Source organism: Melanostigma gelatinosum (assembly GCF_949748355.1).
Source record: "Melanostigma gelatinosum genome assembly, chromosome: 3".
Taxonomy (NCBI): domain Eukaryota; kingdom Metazoa; phylum Chordata; class Actinopteri; order Perciformes; family Zoarcidae; genus Melanostigma; species Melanostigma gelatinosum.
Genome location: NC_136636.1, coordinates 3,975,528 through 3,998,246, shown reverse-complemented (window position 1 = coordinate 3,998,246; position 22,719 = coordinate 3,975,528). Strand labels below are relative to the sequence as shown.

The window sequence follows — 22,719 nt, the reverse complement described above, 5'->3', positions numbered from 1 at the left end:
CTGGGGAAAAACAATTTGTTACAGACCCAAAGAAGAAGCATGACTCAATGGCCTTTTCAGGTTTATTTAAAAAACAGATTTTCTTGGACGGTTGCGGAGATATTTTGACAGGCTTATTATGATTCTCTAGTTTTAGATTTGGAAGCAAAGATGAACACACCGGTGAGTAATGTGTTCCACTAATCATGTGTGCCATGCCGGTGTCATCGGTCATTTCTTTTACCATGCAGCTACACTTGAAATGGCATTTGAAGACGAAGACTTGCCAGTCCAAGTGCGCGAGTGACCGCATGTACTTAAGTATGTCCACATGAATGTAGACAGGTGGACTGTTGATGGTTGCAGCAGTAGTAGTTGCAATCGTTCAGTGAAATGTAACAGAAATACAAGACAGGAATGCAGGCAGACACACAATTCCTCTGTCTGAGAGCAGACATGATGTTTAGTCTGGAAGACAGACGGAGGGAAACAGATAAACCAAAGGAGGAGAGAGAGGGCGAGCACTGCGGACACAGAGAAGGGAGGGAAAAAAGAAATCTGTCGAAACTTCAGGAAAAAAAGGAACAAGATGTCGGCAAAACAAGCAGGAAACACGGAGTGAAGATTGTGTCGGAGTTGATACAGAAACCGGGTTGTGAGGCTGAGACTAATGATGCTGTGGCGTGTTTATGCATAAAAGCAAGATTACGTTTAAGGCATCGGCCCAGCCGTACGGGACATTATGCAGTGGAGTGTGACAGGGAAGATGAAAGACACAGTGGAAGAAAAGTGTAACACAAGATAATCCTCGTTATACACTTGAGATGTGTTGATCAAAGGACCACGCAGACACGCCAGGGTTTCCCTGGCTCTTTACTTCAGAATATGTTAAAAATAGATCCATATCTGGGTGGAAAAGGCTCTCATTGTATAACAGACACCTGATATGATATCAAATCAACAACAAACATGAAGAAACAAAGCTGCAACACATATGAATTATCTGTAATCAGCATTTGTGAACTAGAAATCCAAAAGAAAATAGCTCGCTAGCTGCAGATATAGCACGTAGTTAAAACACAATAGCAACACAACTCGAGTCCTGGTCAGCTCACTCGATGCTGCTATCTTTGTTTTATTTCTACTTTCTTTTATTTTTTATTTTTAAACAACAAAACAGAACAAATTAGGAAATTAAATATACATATATGGTCAAATTAAACAACAAATAATTTATTGGAATTCTGTCATAAAATACAATAGACTAGAATAAAAATAAATACAAATAAATACAAATAAATAAAAATAAATAAAAATAAATAAAAATAAATAAATAAAAATAAAAATAAAAATAAAAATAAATAAAAATAAATAAAAATAAATAAAAATAAATATAAATAAATATAAATAAATATAAATAAATAAAATAAAAATAAATAAATAAAATAAAAATAAATAAATAAAATAATATGAAATGAAATGAAATGAAATGAAATACAATGGGGGATAAGGAGGCTGTTATATTTGAATGTTAGTAGAGGCAGCTCAAATTAAAAAGCCGTCCCTTGCAGCTGCAACAGCTGGATTAAAAGCATTTAAATGCTTCTCGGAATAGTCCCGGGCAGCACGCGACGTCACAGAGGAACACCGTCGCTACATCGCGTTACATTTCTGCACGTAGTGTACAAGGAGGCCAGGTAACGGCAACGAATCAAACTGCTGCAGAGTCACAGCGGCGGTAGTGCGTCTGTCTGTCCCGCCCCTCACCCGGGCCTGTGACGCTGCAGGCTTCTACCTGTTACACCCTCTGACATTAAAGAGCAACACACACATGTGCAAAAAACACATCTGTTCTGAGCGGCAGACATCGTCTAAGCACATGACATCAGCATTACTCACGGGCCGGCCGTGTGTGTGTGCGTGTGCGTGTGCGTGTGTGCGGTGAAGTCATCAGTTCATAAGAATCATTTCCTACCAGCAGCTTGGTTTCGCTGTACATTTGTTGCTACATGTCTGGCAGTCACCGACACCTCCGCAGTCTGTCTCTGTAGCCAACATAAATGTTATCTGTGTGTGTGTGTGTGTGTGTGTGTGTGTGTTCAGCTGGAGGGTAGCGGTATTTATTTTGATAATTGAATTCGAGGAAAAGAGTCAGAGTGTTCCTGAAGTGTGTGTGGGGGGGGGGGGGGACACGCTGTGACTGGGCTTTTTTAAAATCTTTTACTGGTTGGCACACAGTCCTGTGACTGTCAAGTCACAAGTTTGATTCCTGCAACAACTCTTGTGCCCATGAGCAAGGCACAGAAGCTGAATGCATCTTCAGGTTGGTGTCGTGGGTTTGGAACTCGTCGTGGTTCAACGTTGTGTAATCGTGACACTCGTTACCTGAAGCGGTTGGAAGGAGACAAAACGTTACGTTTCCACCTTAAAACCTGTGGCGCTAACATTAGCAGAGCACGTTAGCGTATCATTAACTTGCGTTAGCACGTCTATGCTATGCTAGCTGCTGAAGGTGTACTGAATGTCGCCACCGCTTCTGCTTTTTAATGATCGTCACAGTGACTGTAGACCGACACGCTCCACAGCCTGGATACATCCTTCAAACGCACATTTGAGACCTTTCTGTCCGCTTCTCGCTCTGAAATTGACTTCGTTATTTTCCGGCTCACTTGAGGAATTCTCAGGTATTTTATCAACCCAAACCACATCCAATGGAAACAGCTATACTTCAGAGAGATGAGGTGCGATTGTGATAAAGTGACACAACTTTTGTCGAGCTTCGGCAGAGATCGTTTCCGAATGCTGCTGATATCTTTACCACATCACTCACTTCTAGTCATGTGAAATAGGGCCAATGTGTTTTAAAGCACCAACAGTCAACCACTTTTACTTCATTTTTAGCTTGAAAAAAAAAAGGAAAAAAGTCCCTCTTACATCTGAGATCCGGCTTTGTGATTGCCATCATGTGTCATTCTGTCACCGTCACGTGTCACAAGCATCAGCGTACATGTCCTGTTCAAGCTGCAGCTCCCATGTGACACAGAGATGATGTTTACTCATCAGTGGGAGAAACAACAACAGCATCTTTTTCTTCATTCTTATACGGTTCCACTTTCGACGGCATGTCTGCGGCGCAGCGCTACATCCTGAGGCGACCTGCATGCAACGTTTGTCTTTCATCGCTCACCAGAACGAACTTTTACACCGTTTATCAATGCGCCGTCAAGGTGACACAACAATGGAAAGAAGCCCAGAGAGTTGAGAAGACGCAGCAATTCAGGCGCACACTGTGACTGTTTGGTTTCTCATCCTGCTCTGTCTTTGTCAGTATTGTCAGTTTGTTGTGGTATGATGTTTGGGATGTATTGATAGATGAATATCTGTGATCCAATATAGTCATGCTTTTGAATCACGGATCGGATCAGCAGACAATAAAAGGGAAATATAACTTTTATAAATATCAAATCAGCAGCATCGAAGTGTACTTAATGTACAGAAAGTAAAAGCACTGATCATACAAAACGACCCACCTCAGAATAATGTATTGTTATTGTAATGTGTTACTGAATTGCAGTGATGCAAACGTGTGCGTTGCTTTAATGTGGTCGATGGTAAAGGCGGGGATCATTTTAATACTCACTGCTGGGTAGTTCAATCCATGACAATACAACATGATGTATCTGTTGATTCTATTGTTGTTTTAATCTGCAATCTGCCTCCGGAATGCAGTGGAGCAGAAGTATAAAGCAGCATGAATTGGAAACACTCAAGTAAAGTAGCTCAACATTGTTATGAAATAGAGATAATTGTGCATTTACATCCAATCACCGTGCTGAAGGGAGAGACGTTTCAACAAATCCAAAAACAAGACGTGAAACACAAGTTCAATCCTCTCCTCTTCTTCAAACAGCGCCGGCGGTTTGTGTTTCCTGTCTCCGTCTTTCAGTCCTCATTGATTGGTTTTCTTTATTTCTCTCTCTCTCACTCAGTGAATCATGGAAATTAAATGATTGAGCCGGTTCTGGCGGTCTAGACTTATTATGTAAACCTCTCTCTGTCTGGCTGTGTCACCACTTTGTGCACGTACGTGCACACGTGTTAGGCTGCATTTGTCCAGTCATTTCCTGTCTCTGTGTGTCTCTGTGTGTGATGTGATCGTCGGTTGAGGATTTGTAAAAATGCTATATCTATAAAAAATATTCTGTTCTACATTTGGCTTTTCTTGCGGTAAAGAAGAGCGGCAGATAAAATGTGTGTTTACAAAAAGCCCGTGTGGATCAAACTCGGCCTTTTGTGTTTCCTCATTTGTCCTTTGATTGACAGCTGGCGTCGTTCCAGAGCCAGAATCTTCAGCTTTAATCCTCGTGGAAGATAAACACACTGTAGTTCAGAGGATATTATTTATCCAACGCAAGTCGACTCAGCTGCCTTCTTTTTTAGTTTGCCAGGTTCATACACAGTGGAGCAGTTGCTCAAGAGCACGTCGGTAGTTTGATGCTGATGCCTCTGTATGACCTACAAGGCTAACAGAGCCTGCTGCACTGAAAGGAGAGGTTTTCTAAAGGGACTCTGGAGCTCAGAAACACCACTGCTTTTGTCCACAGGGACGACAAAATCAACACAAAACTACAGTTTCTCACAGCAGCTTTAAAATCGAGGTCAACTTTGAATTAATTCAGCAACTATGGAGGCGTGTTTTGTGTCGCAGGCTCATGGGTATTGTAGTATTTAGAACAGACAACAATGCCAAACTGACAACGGAAAATACCAGATTTCTCAGAAACAAACTTGCGTGCGTGCGTGCGTGCGTGCGTGCGTGCGAGCGTGCGTGCGTGCGTGCGTGCGTGCGTGCGTGCGTGCGTGCGTGCGTGCGTGCGTGCGTGCGTGCGTGCGTGCGTGCGTGTGCTCTCTGCATATAATCTGCATACAAGCCGGTGTTCAGCTGAGGCCCTCGTAGTCTGTTGGATCCATATCGTCCCATTAATTAGCCTGAAGTGAGCCGGCCATGTATATCTGTCCCGCAGCGTGAAGGAGACCGTCTTGTCTCGTAGGACCGAGAGGCTGCACTGTCTGCCTGCTGTGTGCACAGAGTGGAAAATACTGTCTCTTGTTTTTCCATTAATTAGTCCGAGGCAGGATAAAAAACAACGTGTGTCTGGTTCTTTTAAGTACTTCAATAGTGGTCTATTTACATCGTCTAAGACAGTCTTGTCTTTCATTAATTAGTCTGGCCCAGGGGACGCTGGCGTAGGACTGTCTAGTTTCTAAATGTTGAAATGAACATTTTTGTTGATTACTCTGGTTTACCCTGAAAGTGCTGAGTGTCACCGGCTAATGCAGAATAGATCATTAAATGTCAAGTTGTCTGTGATGAATAAAAGATTCATTTATTTTTATTTTAAGCTATTTTTTCAAGCAAACACATCTCCTGTTTTCAGCTTCTGCTCCTTGATTCCACCTGCGTCTGTGAGACTAAAATACTCTTTTCCTTCTAGTTGCGTTTGTCACTGTTGGGCCCAAAGCTTTCTTTCGCCAGCTGCCAATCGCGGAGCTCCGAGTGTCAAAGGAAGTGACCGTGAACCGGTCCGAGCCAGGGCTCGCTGCCAGTTGGCTTTCTAATAACAAAATGTCCGTAGTCGGAAATGAATTAGTCCAAACCAGGATGTGCTGGAGTGAGTTCATCTCGAACGGAATCAAGTCGTCTGTTTGTGTTGCAGAATTCAACACACTTTCTTTGTTGTTCTGCTGTTGGTTCCTCAGTCAGCCCACGCTCACATTTATGACGCTATTACTAATTTAGATATTCAGATGCATGTATGCAAATGCTTGTTGTGTTTATGCGGGCTGTTACCCTGTAGAGGTCAGGGGTCAGGTCAGGGGAGGAGGGGCATCGTCACAAAGGTGGGGGCTGAATTCTGAAGTGTTTGGTAATTATTTCGCTGTATTGGACTGCTCTTTGCCTTCAATAAGCCTCATCTTCATTGTTGTGTTTGTTAAAACGACTCAGCACACCTCAGGTGACCAGAAGGTTTCAAACTCACTGTGTTTATTGATTGCATTGATGAGAGATAATCGTTATTATGATGCGTTCAAGCCCTATTCAGTAATAATGAGCTTTTTTTTCATCCAGCAATTTTTGCTGGATGAATCACTGGTAATAAAGAGATTTGTTTTGATAAAATATTGTCTAAAAGAAAAGACTGTTCCTGATGGAATGATTCCATATTAATGCTGTGCGTAGCTGCATATTGTCAGGATATGATTTTCTTATAATGTGCAGATGAGAGTGATGCTGGCCCGTTCCTGACACAGTGACACACACACATCTTAATATATGTGTGTGTGTAACGTGTACGTCACTCAGTCAGCTGGTCCGCTCCTGAGTCTAGACAAGAGACGCTATAGACGGCAACACCCCCCCCCCCGAACACATGACATACTCATTCATGACCGTGGGCTTGACCCCTACGCACACACACACACACACACACACACATGCACCCTCACACACACACAGACTTGTAGTGAGGACTGCGTCTGCCTCACTTTGCCCTCTGGCCCGCAGGAAACAGCTGTGACCACAACATTTGCATCCACAAACACGCACACACACACACACAACACACACACACACCACACACACACACCACACACACACACACACACACACACAGACGGTCCCGCCTCTCTGTTTATATTACTAAAAATGATCATTATACATTCAACTATTCAAACGCACAGACACAACGCACAAGCAATTCTTATTATAAACACCAAGCTCCGCCTTCTCCGACTATCACAAACACACGTACACACACACACACACACACACACACACACACTGTAGTGTGTCTAGACAGAGCAGCGGGCTAGAACAACACACCAACACATCAGTCAACTTGATTTAATGGTTTTCGGGCTGAAGGCACATATCATGTTATCACAATCAGGCCGTGCGTTGCCGTCACCGTGGTTCTGATTGTTCACACTTCTTGAGCCGTGGCCAAGATTGCATCCGCACCAAGATTGGTTAAATGTGAGAACACATCTCTTTCACTCCTCGTCGTCACTAAGCCGGTGTTTTTCATGCCCCAAAACGGAGCTGATAGTCTTCTTAGAAACACCGGCCTCACACTTTCATGTTGACAGGGAAAACCAAGCTTCTGGAAAACTATGATGTAACGCTGCTCACAGTGGAACGTCTTTTTCTTTTTGGACTGTTTGAATTTGAAGTCTCCACCCTGGTCTCTGGGAACTTGTGAACGGCAGTTTTTCACCCGATGTTTTTGACATCTCATGGCCTAAATGGTGAATTAGTCCTAGAATAAAAATGCCATGCGTTGTTATGTTTATTGCCATGTGGTATGTGGCAGCAGAAGGGCAAATGTACTCTTCATCTGCACCCCAATGTTGCTTTGAGCACAATGTCTTGATCCAATTCAACCTCAAGGCCTTAGAAAGAGGAATGCCTCTTCTTTCCTTTATCCTTGAGAGTCTGAAGAAGAGGACGATTTGTAAAGTTTAAGAAGCTTCTTAAAAGTTTGTTTTTTTTGTGCCTCTTACGAACGTATGGATGGAGTCTAGAGACCTCGGAGCCAACAAGTTAAATCTAAATAAATACAAATGAAATAGCTCCCATCACACCTGAGCTGACAGATTCTTGGCAACATCCGAAGTGCAATCGCTGCTCGCAATGTGTCCAACAGCCTCCCACACCTCGTCCAGTGGAGAGAGGGTAGGCCTTGCCAGCTGGCACACACACACACACATATATATATATACACACACACACACATATACATACATGAGAGGCCCATATCGTTTTGTGCTCCGAAGGGCACCGAGCCAGTTTCCCAGCTTGTTTGCCACCCATGCATTAAGCCTTCATTACTCAACTACCGATCCGCTCGTGGTAAACATTTGTGACACCGATGCTGGAAAGAAATGTTGACGCTTTAAGTCACCGTCATCCGTGAAGTTGAGTTCATGGGAATGTCATCCGCGGCAGAGACGGAACGAGGAACAGACTTTCAGGTGCGCGTTGCTTTTCTTTTTGCCAGACGTCACACGTGATGAACGTTGACTTGAGAGGCCTTTTTAGACCAGCAGGAATTCTGTTTTTGAAACGCAAACTGCCAAAAATTCCGACCCGAAATACCCAGACGGTTGAATATTTTTTGCGTCGCCGCACCTCCCTTTGCTTTTTTTGTAGTCTCTCCTCGCTACGCTTCGTTTGAACGGCTTTGTCCCACTGATGTTGTTTGGGTGTCTGCAGACATTTCTGTTTTGTCTAAAGCAGTGGTTATCTTTCTCTCTCTCACACACACACACACACACACACACACACACACACACACACACACACACACACACACACAAGAGAGGGCGAGTTGATTCACGCGGAGGATCTGAGCTGATTTGAGCCGAGTCTTTTACGGAAAGAAAAGATCTATTCAGAGCCAGGTGTTTCTACTGTGAGGTGAAGCTTCAGTGTCTTGCTCAACGGTAACTGAATGAAGGATTAAAGCATTCACGTCTTTGTGTCGTCTTTGTGAAATCCTCAGTGATTGCAATGTAGATAACGTGTGCTGAAGAAAGCATGGAGGAAGTGTCTTCAACGTAGATATGACTGTCGTCTACTGAAGTGGTCCTCGGCCTTTTTTTTTTGGCTTGTCTCCCTTTAAAATGAAGCAATGTCCACTTGTGACACCCATAGACTGTATAAACAACATCCGGGCACATCACGTGATGCCATGGGCCATTAGGTAAATGAACCTCTCGGCACGTAGAATAACCTTTATTTATATCATTAGGTCTTGGAAGTTCCAGCTAAGTCAGAGCTGCTTTACTGGAAACGGCTGACGGACCGCAGCTCGATACGAGGTGGTTGATAAGAGCGCCAGACCACAGCCTGTTGAGTCACAACACACACACACACACACACACACACACACACTGAACCCCAGATGTCCGTGTAATACATTAGCATTATTCATAATATTGACCCATTTATCCAACACACATTCATGTAAACTGTAGCCACAGCGAGACATGCTTTCAATTCATTACCATTGTTTATTAATGTGAAATTGATTTTCCCAGACACACACACACACACACACACACACACACACACACACACAGGGTCAGACATTAAAAGCATTCAGACATTGTTGTGTCTAGCCAGGTGTGTGTGTGTGTTTGTGTGTGTGAGGACCGGCAGAGCTGGTTTTGGTTTTGTCGAAAGACTGTTTGGACAGGGACGCCATGTCTGGCACACACACACACACACACACACACACACACACACACACACACACACACACACACACACACACACACACACACACACACACACACACACACACACATCCGCTTCCTCTGCAGGCTTGATCTCACACAGATTTGACCTTGATTCTTGTCGTCTCAGCGCTTGTAACTACTGAAGCACCTTTAATGCTCCCAGAAGAAGATAAAAGTGCAAGAAAGTCGACAAACCTTTCGACAATGACCGCCAGCTTGTTATTAATGGACATTCTGGCAGGTTGTGAAAGTCATGAGTCATCTGAAAAAACTATTAACGGAGCTTTGGGACGACGTTGTGACATTATCGGCTGTTTAATTCTGTTTAAAAGTTCTTGAGAAATGACCAATAATGTTGACGTAAGGATAAAAGTCAAAGTGAAACCGATTTCATCAAATTACAGACACACCTGAGTTAATCTCATCACAATGTTCTTTACATAAAGTCTGGATCCCACATATTTAAACTGATAACGGCGACAACAAGCACGGCATCCAGCCAGACGCTCAAAGTCCGCTCCACGAGTCCAGAGTCTTTAACGTGACGAACTAACATCTTCCGGATGGTCGGTCGGACGCAGCGGGACAGTCGATGACGTCGCCTTTAGAAAACTGGTCCTCTTGATTCAAAGACCCAATGATGGAATCCATAATTGAGGAAAAATAATCAGCAGATTAATCTTGAATAAAAATAACCCTCAGTGGCAGCCCTGAATGAAATGAGGAAACGTTAATCCTTCTTAGGATGCATGTAGAAGTCTCGATGTCTATTTGGTATCGATTATTGTGCTGTAGATTTTAGATTTAAACGCTTTGGCTCGAGGGACAGTATATTTGGCACTACTGACTGCAGGATTTAACTAATTACTCCTCTGATGCGCTGTGTGTGCTCATACACCCACCGCTGAGAGACTGTTAATGATTATTGTTATGTCTAGTATCACGTTGGATCACAGCCATCACACACACACACACACACACACACACACACACACACACACACACACACACAGCCCTCTGCATGTGACCTGCCCTGCGCGAGTCTGTCTGACTTCCCTCTTTCTTTCACATTCAAATGAACAGTGTGCGTCTGTGTGCGGAGGACCGAGTGTGTGTCTGTGTGTGTGCGGGGGTGCGAGACGACAGGGGTAGTCTAGCTCCTTCTGGCTAGAATTCTAATGAGCAGCGCACACACACACACACACACACACACACACACACACACAGAGCGAGAGAGCCAGACAAGCACCTGATAATGAGGTTTGATTTTCATATGTTTCAGACAGACTGCTCTGCAGGTCTAGTACACAGAGGATCAGTGTGTGTGGGTGTGCGTGTGTGTGTGCGTGTGTGTGTGTGTGTGTGTGTGTGTGTGCGTCTCTAAGTGATTTCTGTTGGACTTTACACTCTCTCACTTTTTCCATTGTTACCATTAATGGCCGTGTGTGTCCGTTACTGCACGAGATGTCTGTGTTTGGTCTCCATGTTACCAGTGTTTCTGACGTCAGCACAACACCAGACTTCTACTTCATTTCTATTTGTTTTATTTGCTGTTTGTGGCGACATTAAAACACAGAAATAACACGAGCATTTAAACGCACATCTTGGTATCTATGTGTCATTCACGCAGTGGTCTCCTTTATGCATTGGATGTTGTTGTTTTTCCAATGATTACTTTCTGTTTCATCTTTGGAGAAGTACATTTTAAGATGTTCAATCGCCACCACAGGAAAATAAAGGAAATCAAATAATGTAAGCCGGGAAAACAAATTAAGAAAGTTACAACATATTAGAAGAGTGACTTAGATATTAGCAGCAGCTACTTGAGTCATTTATCTAATTCTAGTCTACATTCTTTCTACGTCCCTGGTGCTGAAAAGGAAAATGACTGACTCGGCTGTTATTGACATGTTGGTGAAGAGCAGCCGACGTAAACAGTGCGGAGACATTGTGTCTTTATTTCAGCTTCAAATAAACCCACAGTCCACCTCAATAACAGAAATGCTTCCAGGAGAAAGCCCTGGAACATAAAACTACAAATAATGTTGTTTTTTTGCTTCTTTGAAATAGTTTTTCATAACGTTGCATTATTCTGATGAGTCTGCATAGCGAGGCAGAAAGTGCAGATAAAACAGTGCTCTAAGACATAAGAAGGACTTAACATCTCGCCAGTGATGCACACAACTGTTCTTCAAGCTGCAGCACACTGAAGCTTTCACCGACTCCTCATCAGCTGATCATCTGTGTCGCTCTTTCCCAGCCGAGTGTGTTCCTCGTGATGATCAGTGAGCCACGGAGGTGTGTTTAGAGGCGTGATGTCACAGCTACACGATGTTCACTCTCAGCTCTACCCAGTAGTGGTGACCCTCTGTCATGACATCATAGAAAGTTCAAAGAGGCCCAGTTACTAAAATGCTCTTGCTGCAAACCTCTTAATGTCTAGATTGCGTTCTATAGCCTTACATCTATCAAATACAATCCCATATCATTTCAACAATGATACCTCTTGAACACTGCCCCATTTTTAGGCCTCTGCTCGAAAATTGCATACCCATACTAAAGAGAGTATTTCTGCAACTACAAGGTCTATTTTAATAATGTTTTGATTGTATAATACAGGTAACACTTGTGAGATGTGCTGCTATCTGTAAAATTGTGTATATGTTACTGGTTAATAACAAATACACATATGGCACAGCTCAAATTGAAAAAGTTTTCAGGTTCGCCTGAAAAAAAGCACCGGTTTTACAGTCTCTAAAACTGATTTGACTTCGATTGAGTGAAGCAGGCCAGCATAAACCAAGCAAAGGCATGCTAAATTATCATTTTTGGAAGCATTTGGTTGCAATATTCAAATTTTATATAGTATATAACTACATATTAACTATATATTCACTTTTATTATCACTAAGAGTGTTCAATAATCCTAATAAAGCAGTTTGACACCATTTGAAATAATTTTGAGCAGTTATGAATGTCATATCTGTCAATCATAAAAATATATGAATCATAATTTGTGTCTGTGTGACTGTAAAATGGACTGTGAAATGGGCTGTGCCTGCTCGATTTTCACAAAAAACACATTTTTCGATTTTGGGATAGTCCAACGGGAGCCATGCGGGGGTGCTTGACAATCTCCTTGTCTGTTTACTGACTAAAAATCGGAAAATACTTGGCGAACCCCTCTCCCAACATGGATTGGTCCAGCTCACAGTTTCGCCTGCCATTTCCTCATTCAGTGTGCCAGCACATTGATACCACTCACAGACACATATCACAACATGGCGGACACAGCTCCGCCAAAATCCGCTGGAAAAGATCCGTTTTTCGTCCATAAAATCATCAAAACGTAAGTTTTTTTTTTTACCCAATATTTTTTGTCGTGACCTGTGGCTGATATTGGCATGTATCCCCATAACTTTTGAACGGTTTGAAAGAGAGTCATTTCGAAAACGATACGCGAAGCGGGGTCGAAGCACGGTCCTCTGGATGTGCTCATTCGCCAAAATCGCTCCGTGCTTTCTCATCAGAGACCAAAACAAAGAGTATAGTACTGCAGTTTTTTGCCCAGAAAAATGTGGTTTTGTGGAAGTATTCTTCTAGATATGATCTTAGTTCATGTATAATTGTGTTTTGCATTGTGTAAAATTGCTCCCGTGGCTGTTTCGCCCAGAATGTCTTTGTTACACAGGTATTTTTTTTAAATTATATATATTTTTTATTCGTATCGCAAAAGTGAAATGTACACCACCCCCCTACCCCCCTCTCGCCCCCTTTAAAGGGGGCTGTCGTGTTAAACACAGACACATGGAACTTGTATGGCACTTATGTGGAAAATAAATCTATCCTTACTATAAATAGAATTGTACGAGCACAATGACGAGTCACATTTGTCAATGAAAGAATAGTCAGTGGCTCTGCTGTACACGTGTGTTGTCAGTAAGCGAATCTGCAGCTAGTGAGCGTCCTAAAATTCTGACATGATCAAAATACCAACTGCATCAAAAATGCCAAAGATGACACTGCAGTTTGAACTTGAAACTTGTTTTCAAAAGCATTTAATATTATTTATATTAGTCCCAAAAGAGTATGTGACCCCCTCACTGCACCGATGGTCACTAACCGAACTCTATCTACCATCATGCATTGCGCTGAAGGAAAAATGTCAGACAGACGAGAGTAGAGCGAGAGAGCAGCGCGATCGAGACAAATCCAAAAGTTTGATTGTATTTAATGTGAGCAGAGCTCACTTCCGGTTTTCAACCTTTCACAATAAAAGCCAGAGGTATGCGGCACGCGCTGCGTCGCTGCTTAACCAGGGAGAAGTGAACTTCACTCACAGAGCGTTTAACATGGGAGTTCCCTGGATTAGCATGCCAATGCTAATCCAGGGAACTCCACTCATCCAGTACCAGTGGCGGCTGGTCAATAGAGGGCCATGGGGCATGGCCCCACCATGAGCCACACAAAAAAAATAGAATAATCATAAATTATACAAATTGTCAATATTTGTGTTTTTGAACTATGGAATGTACCCAGTAATGTGTGTAAAATATGATATCTGCGCAAAATATATTCTTTTCCTGCTCGTCCTCTCCCCCTGTGTGCTCTCTGCTCGTGCTCTCTGTCTGTGTGCACGACACTCTGAGAACGCGCAGCTTGGGGGGCCTAATCGTTTTGGCCCAAAAGAGGCGGGTCAATGAAGCAGTTTAGCCAATTGCTGATTCAAGATATAAATGAGTGACATACAATTGAGCCAATCAGCGCCCTCAAATAGATTCAGCTGTGGGCCAGAAAGATCAGCCCCCCTCGCTGCGCGTTCTCGTCAGGAGAAGTCTCTACAGGTGAGCACTCCTCCTCCAAGACCCGTTTGAGAGGAGAACTTTGAGGAGATTCTGCAGCCAAAGAGCTGATATCAGATCAGCCTGACCTCACAATCAGACAGCAGACTCGCGGGAAAGGGAAGCAGTACATGAAGCTTCTGTACCAGCTGTACACCAGACAGGTTTGGCTCGCTGGATGACGTCATGCTAATCATTTATTTAGCTTTTTAAAACAACGGGGACGGATCCAGCACGGACAGTTACGGGAGTGAGGGATGAGGAGGTAAGGAAACATGAGAACACCAGGGTAGGGAGTGAGGGATGAGGAGGTAAGGAAACATGAGAACACCAGGGTAGGGAGTGAGGGATGAGGAGGTAAGGAAACATGAGAACACCAGGGTAGGGAGTGAGGGATGAGGAGGTAAGGAAACATGAGAACACCAGGGTAGGGAGTGAGGGATGAGGAGGTAAGGAAACATGAGAACACCAGGGTAGGGAGTGAGGGATGAGGAGGTAAGGAAACATGAGAACACCAGGACACACATGAGAACTCTGTCAAGCTACATATTAGACAAAGTGAACATCTTTTCTTCTACATAGTTGTCCTCAGTCTCATCTGCTTAACTTGGTCATGGAGGCATCAACATGTAATAGAGATGTTAAATTAACAGTGAAAACTCATCATAGCTTAATTTAACATCAGTATTCATAATTACACTTCATGTTTACTTCTCCTGATCTTTACCTCCTATAACAAGGTCCATAGGGGCATCTCAATGAATAAACATGTTGTATTATATTATATAAGTGTTATTTACTGATTGTTTTCGTGTTTCGTGTTGTAAATCTGTGATATCGGGCACATTCATTTGTCGCATGTAGACAGAAGATAGAGAGACGAGAAAGAAAAAGACGGATAGAAACATGAGGAAGGGATGATGATTGACCTGCTCAACGACACACAACCACACACACACACCTCCCTCTCCGTTTTCCCACAGTTGAAACCAATAGTGGGAGTTTTGTGGACCAAAGTTCCCACACTTGTTGGCTGCACCATGACCGTGGCTTCCAAAGTCAATGGAGTGAGTGTGTGTGTTTGTGTGTGTGTGTGGCCCCCCCTCTTTCACACCCTATAGCCTTTCTCATGGAAATTGGCAAGCAAGCAAACTGTGTGCACCTATGACCTATAACTCTCTCTCACACACACACACACACACACACACACACACACACACACACACACACACACACACAGCTGTCTGTGCTATTTCTGACTACCCAGACTGTCGAGTCATCCCAGGACTGAGAAAGCAGAAGGGGGGGGGGGGGTGCTTATCTCTCCCTTCCTGATCTTTTCTCCTCCCTTTTCTCCCTTTCTTCTCTTTCCGTCATTCATTTTTCAACTCTGTCTCTTTCCTCGCCTCCTCTTTTCCTCTCTCCTTTAGTTGCTCACATCTAAACTATTTCCTCTTCCAGCCTTCCTGCATCACTTTCTCTGTCTCCTTCTTTCCATCCGTCCCTGGATAACTATTTCTTTTCTTTCTCCTTGTCTCATAGGTTTTCTGTCATTCCTTTAGTTGTATTCATCCTTTCCTTCCATTGATGCAGGATGAAGGAGAGCTGAGAGGGCTGCAGCACCCTCTAGAATCAGGCATTATAATTTATAAAGTTTATAATTTATGAAGTTTAAATTGATATTTTACACCCTTTCTTTACGAGATATTGACACGTGTTGCCGGACATTCGTAGGAGAAAGACTACGTTCTCATAAAATATCATATGGACCACGAGGAGACGTTGCAACAGTCTTTTTTATAATACTTCCTGCAAAGTGTTCACAGACTCGTTGAAGTGAATTAAAATAACCCGAAGACAGACAGACTCCTGTGGAGAGTTCAGTCCATGTCTGCTATGCAGAGTGTATATGCGATTTAACTGTAATTAACCGCCGCTGTGCAGCGACACTGAACACAATGTGATTTGGTCATATAGCTCTGGATTACATGAACACAGATCCGGTCACTACAGGTTTCTCCAGCTGAGTTCTAAGTGAGGCGAAGTGGAGACGAGACAAAAATGTGTGCAGCTCTGTGGAAACATTCTGAGGTTATCTGTGAGGCGAACATGAACTGCAACGCAGACTGGAGTCTGCTGACTGGTATGTGATCGTCAGTGTTATAAACTACTGTACGATGAACTGCAGGACATCTTTCCGCTCTCAATTTTGGATTCAAAATGAAAGCATAAAACCCATGAACGTCTTGCAGCGTTTAGCATAATTACACACGCTCGACTCTCTCCCAGCACCCCTAATTCTGATTGACTTCCAGCCTCCCTCCTTCCTGCTTCCTCTACTGCCTCCTTCATGCGTGCTCTCTTACTTCTTTCCATCCTTTTCCTCCACTCCCTCCTTCCTTCCTGCCCTCCTTCCGACCATATTTTCTTCCTCCCTGCCTCCCTCTCCTACCCCCCCCTCTCCCCCCCTCTCTGTCTGTCTGCTCTCTCCGAGCCATCTGACTCGGCAATGACCGCCTGTGACCTTTGGCTGAATGCAGGAGGAGGAGGAGGAGGCAGATAGACGAAGAGCCTGCAGCGGATGACAAATGAGCTAATTGCTTCAGATTAACCATGGAGTGTCTGCTCACAGCCTCGTTCCTGTCTAGACACCGCCGCAGAGGGAGGGAGCAGATCCGCAGTCTCTCTCCGACAAGTGAAAATGTTCTCGTGGTTTTCTTTTGCTTTTAAGTTGCACTATAGGCAAGTCAAAATAACTGCAAATCCTGTCAGATGAGGTCAGAAATGCACCCACAGCAGGAGCATGTGTATTAAAGGGGTACCCATGTCATTTAGTAGTCTACTTCCATAATGTCGGGGGACTCTATATCTATTAAAAAAATCCTGGTCAAAATTGATGCAGCGGAGGCCGAGATATCCTAAACTTTAGTTCCTATCAAGCTCCAAAACTCCTGCATTTCCCATAATGCAACATTTAGGTGTTTTCCTGAAGTCCTGAACACCCGTTAGTAACTCTATTGTCTACAGGCGGCAACCTCCGGTTCTGCAGAGTGAAGCCGATGAGGAAGTGTCTTTGGACCTGCATTCTCTCTACTGACCGCCAGGGGGCGACTCCTCTGGTTGTATAGAAGTCTATAGAAAATGACTCTACTTCTCTCTTGATTTATTACCTCAGTAAACATTGTAAACATGAGTTTATGGTCTCAATCTCTAGTTTCAAGTCTTCGTCGATAAAGCAGGATGTTCATTTCGTAACTTATGCGGTAGGCTTTTGGGCGGGGCTACCTTGTGATTGACAGGTCTCTACCAGAGCCCAACGTCTCTACATCCGCTCTCCTCCGCAGTCCAAATATGGTCACTTCCGTTCACTGTTGCAAAACACTAAGATGGCAACGGCCAAAATCCAAGATGGCGATGATCAAAATGACGAACTTGAGGCTTCAAAACAGCCGCCCACAAACAAACGAATGACATCAGCTGACAGGAAGTAAACACTGACCCAAGTTTACATGTTACAATTAAAAAATATACAGGTTGTGGTGTTTTAAACAACAGACGGATACAAATGCTTTTACTTTTTACAGTTTTAAGCCAAAAAAGAAAAGGGTAGAAAAACCTTTAGACCTTGAAGAGAAACTGTGGAACATGTTTTTAAATGAATACAATGTTTGCAGAAAAGAGAAGTTGAAGGAATCTGTTCAAATAAAAGACCTTATAACCTCAGTATTTCTGGATGCAGTCATAAAAGAAGCATTATTAATTAATGGAGCAGGTGCGAAATTTAGTTCGTGGAAGAAGCTTTATTTTGGCACAAAGAAGAAGAAGTGACAAATGAAACGCAGTAAACCCAGAGTGCAGTTTGGCTCAGCGGTAAAGAAACCGTGTTATTGTGTCTCTTCACTGATGCATGTTTTGGCCGAAAGGATGTTTTTCACCGTTGCTTTAAAAATGATTTCTTTTGTCATGCCAAAAAAATAACAAATTGAAAGGAAGAGTAGAGGATAGAGAGAGAAAGTAGGTGGAATAGCTGAGGAAGAGAGAAAGAAAAGAGAGTGCATATTCCTTTTTATATTGAGTTGAAAATGTGCCTGAATATTCAACAATAAGTGCTTTTTACTTTCTGCTTCGCTGAAGTGGAAAGAAAGTGCATTATTATGTAATCTTGTTCCACCTTTTTTTGGAATTTCTCTTCCAACGTGCAGAACATCTGGACGGGAACACGACATTAAAAAATAAAAAGGTCTGTTCGTGTGCAGAATGGAAGGAGGGAGGTAAGAGGGAGGAAGGGGAGACGGCAGGACACGAAGGAAGGAAGAAGCACGAGAGAGAAAAGGGAGAGCATGACAAATAGGAAAGGAGGGAGGAGGTCTGCTGACTGACCCACTGACCTCCCCATTTGGGAGCGGACAAGTTTCACTGCAGGCTGGCACACACACACACACCTACACACACACACACACACACACACACACACAGTTTCTCATCGACTTCTATACAATCAGAGGAGTCGCCCCCTGATGGACGTTAGAGAGAAGGCAGGTTTTAAGCATTTAACTGCAGCTTGCCGCCTGAACGTATTGACAGAAAAAATGGAGAAATATTTCTGTCACTCAAATTCACTGTCAATACAGCAAGTGTGTTTTTGGCAATGTGGGCAAAATTAAACTTCCATTTCACATTTGCTTCACACAAAGTAAGAAATATAAACATACGTATGAAGCAACAAGAAGAACGAGGTGTTGTTGAGTGTGAAATGTAAGACAGACGAGAGAGGAGGGAAGGAAAGGAGATAGGAGTTGTGGGAGTGTTTTGGCTGAAAGACAAAGTTCAGCACCAGCTGACGGAACAGAGAGACGGACAAGCTGTCAGCAGGCAGTGCGCCGACACACACACACACACACACACACACACACACACAGTCGAGGCCTGTGACTTCACACAGATGGCGAGGCTGGCATCACGGTGTGTTTAAGTGTCTGTTCCAGTTTGCCTTCTACAATAACACTTCTCTACAACCAGCAGAGGAATGCAATCTGTTTACGTTCCATTATTTGAGTCTGTTTATGTTTCCTCGTGTGTGTGTGTGTGTGTGTGTTTGTGTTATTTTCCGCCACCTCTCCTGTCGCTCGGCATCTCTCCTTGCTTCCTTCACTTCATCCTTTCCCTCTGTTTTCATATAAATACAATAATGACGATTGTGGGTCGTCTTCTTCCCGTTCGTTCTTTCAACACTTGATGCAATATAAAAACAATGAAAGGGGGAAGTGGTACCATGTGACTGTCTGATGCAGGTTATGAACTCAGTGTCGTGTATTGTGTGTGTGTGTGTGTGTGTCCTGGTGTCATGCTAGCGTAGCAGCAGTTCACACATTAGCCCTCACGCATTACAGCTTCACAGACGGACTCAGTTCCAGCCTTCTGAAGATGAATCCTCTATTTCCGTCCGATCCCTCGTGATTGATCTCAGCCTAATATTGGGTTCCTTTGCTTCACACCCTTCTTCGTATTCAGACATTGTATGCATTGCTACACCATATTAAAACATATACATCGCCCAAAGGCCTAAGGCGTTTGTTTTCAATGAATACTGTCACACAGAAGATGAATATTTTATCGGGCCGAGGTCGATTTTCATGATCTTTCGCACTGCGAATAAAGGCGTCAGCCGATCACGTTGTGCAGAACGAGCTGAGGCGCGCTTGTATTTTATAAAGAACAGCAACACGAGGCAGAAAACTTTATTACTCATTTCAACCTTGACAAACGCAGAGCATACTAGATCCACTCCCTCCCGTTCTTACCTTTCACAATATATATAATATATAATATTCTCAGGCGAGCGTTTTGCATTTTTATTTTTTCCCAAAATTCCCAAAATTCATTTCAAGTGTTATTGAACAAGTCTTGATGCAAAGTAGGAATGTACACACAACGAATGTACACACAACGCTCATGAGAAAGTGAAAGCGGTGCTCCTTTCATTTCAAAAGTCTCTCTTATGTTTTGCCTCTACGCACTGTGAATGAGGACCGGACTTATTTTGGTGCAAAGATCGGACGATACGGACGATACGGCAGTGAAAGCAGCGCTCTGTGTATTTAAGTGTGAAAGTGCAATAAAATATTATATCAACTATTTTGTCTCTTGAATCAATGAATAATCGTGATAAGTAATCCTGATCTGAATATTGATCAAAGATAACAGTGGTTATCATTTGGCCATAATCGTGCAGCCTTATTGAGCAGATAAGTTTACAACCGATGAGTTTTACAAAGTTTATTGTTTTAAATTCCTGAACATCTGATTCGCTCTGATGGTTGGAGGAAGTTCAGGCATCAGACTCCCCCCTCCTCACTCCCCCGTCTCCCTTTCTCTCTCTCTCTCATCATTATTCTGTCTGTCCCTCTGACCCATCTGTGTCTCCCAGACGCTCCCACAACTCCCCCTCTTCTTCTCTCCCCCCTCTCTCTCTCTGCCTCCCCTCCTCCCTCACATTGACCCCTTTTGTTCACAGCTATTGAGAGGTGGCGGTGGTGGGGGTTCGGTCAGCTGTTTCCTCAGTGTGTGTGTGTGTGGGGGGGGGGGGGGGGGACAGTGTGGGAATGTGTAGAGAGAAGAAGTTGCAGACGAAGCAGTGTCGGCCCTCAGAGTGCGAGTGTCACCCGGTGAGGACACACGTCGCGTCGGAGCGTCCGCGGGACGTGTAGCTCGGAGTTTAACTGCAGCCGGAACATTTGTTTTGTTTTTAGTTTCTTTTATTTGTGTTGGTTGTTTGGGGAGAAAACAAACAAGCAAACATCTTCAGGTTGTTATCATCACGGGAATACAAACATCGATACGGGAGACGGTCTTGGAGAGAAAAGGGACTATGCAGCCGTCATCGGGCACTCACAACCATGACAACTGTGTTCAGACGCAGCTCTGTGGTGAGTTTCTCATCCGAACACAATAATCTGTCGTCGATCAGCTGTGATTCTACATTGTAAGGACGGATGGTGTTGCTGCTAGAAGTTACTCCTCATGGTTTCCTTTTGAAATGTTGTTTAGGACTGTGGAGTTGTCTGAAACAATTCATTGATGAGTTTATTGACAGAACACAAGCCGGGAGTTTGAATGGTTTATAACTGATCTATAACCATAAAGGACTTATTAAACGTTAATGATGAGATTAACTATACAAACGTTAGAAAAGTGCTGTTGTTTCCAATAACTGTATCTGGACACTGATATGATGCACAGTCACATCAGCTGATGAGAAGGTTTCATCTCCTTCACTCCTTTCCTCGAGTATTCAACCTCTGAAGCTTTTGGTTGTTCACAAGGTTTAGCGCGAGGTCGGCGGTTCGATCCCCGGCTCTTACTGTCCACATGTAGAAGTGTCTGCTCTAAGAGGCGGGACTGCATTGCATTTCAAGGATCTCCAGCTGGTGTTTGGAGTTGTTGTCTTCTCTGGCTGGTGTGGTGATCATGTTCCGGTTACAGGCGGATGTTCCACTCGACCTGGTCAGCAGTGTGTTGTGAAGCCTCATCTTGTTTTTAAAGTAATTTCAGGACTTCAGAGGAGGTAAGCGGCTGAAGTACACGTTTGAGAATCCCGTATGAATGGCTGGATTCATAAAAGGTTATGAAGGTTAGGAGGGGTCACCTGACTGTCTGTGTGTAACGGTCAGCTGGTCAGAAGAACATAACAAGACTGTGAGGACTGGTGTGAACCGTCTGAAAAGCAGCCTGCAGTGTGTGTGTGTGTGTGTGTGTGTGTGTGTGGTGTCTGCAGGCTACTTTATGTTCTTCTGTCTGACAAGGCCTGACCTCCGCCTGCTCCCTGTGAAAAAAACAAAAGTGTGAGAAAGTGCTCCTTTTGTCTGTGTGTGTGTGTGTGTGTCTGTGTGTGTGTGTGTGTGTGTGTGTGTGTGTGTGTGTGGTGTCGATGGGGGTGGTGGATGCAGCAGGAGGGGGGTTCGAGCAGACTGCCTCTAAACAAAGCTAGCCCTGTGTGTCTGTCTGGTCTGGCTGTGTGTGTGTGTTTGAGAGTGTGTGAGTGTGTGTGTGAGTAAGAGTGTGTGTGTGTGTGTGTGTGTGTGTGAGAGAGTGAGTGAGAGACCCTGACCTCTACATAAGGACTACATCTCTGTCTGGACTGTTTTAAATGGCAAACTGCTGACGCTGCTATTTTTTATGAATATAAATATATATATTTGTTTACGCAATGAAGAGGCCCAAACCACCATTAAATGTATCAAATACTGAAGGCGATTAAATATATGGATAATTCATCGGTTTAAGCAAAAATGTCAATCGTCTCATTCTATGAAATAATATTTCATTTAATATAAATTCTCCGCTGTGGTTGGCTTTGTATGATTTTTAATTTGATATCTTTGAGATTACAGAGTACATATATCTGCAATTGCTTTTCTTAATTTTAAAAATATTGTCTTCATATTAATTCTCATTGTAAAACAGTTATATTGTACATGTTTGTTATAGAATTATGTTTTTATAGAATATTTTTTACATTTGTTTTGCTTTTTACTATTCTGTTATTATGTTCTTGACTTTTGCAGTACTTGGCGTATTTTTGTATAATCGAAATAAC

At 43.3% G+C, this 22,719-nt stretch overlaps 1 protein-coding gene across 1 annotated transcript in view; it reads left to right on the top strand.

The window, feature by feature from the left end:
* pmepa1 (prostate transmembrane protein, androgen induced 1) overlaps positions 1-22,719 on the top strand; it is a gene marked incomplete at both ends in the record, with an annotated part of 28,055 nt that overhangs the window by 1,708 nt on the left and 3,628 nt on the right. The window lies entirely within an intron of this gene.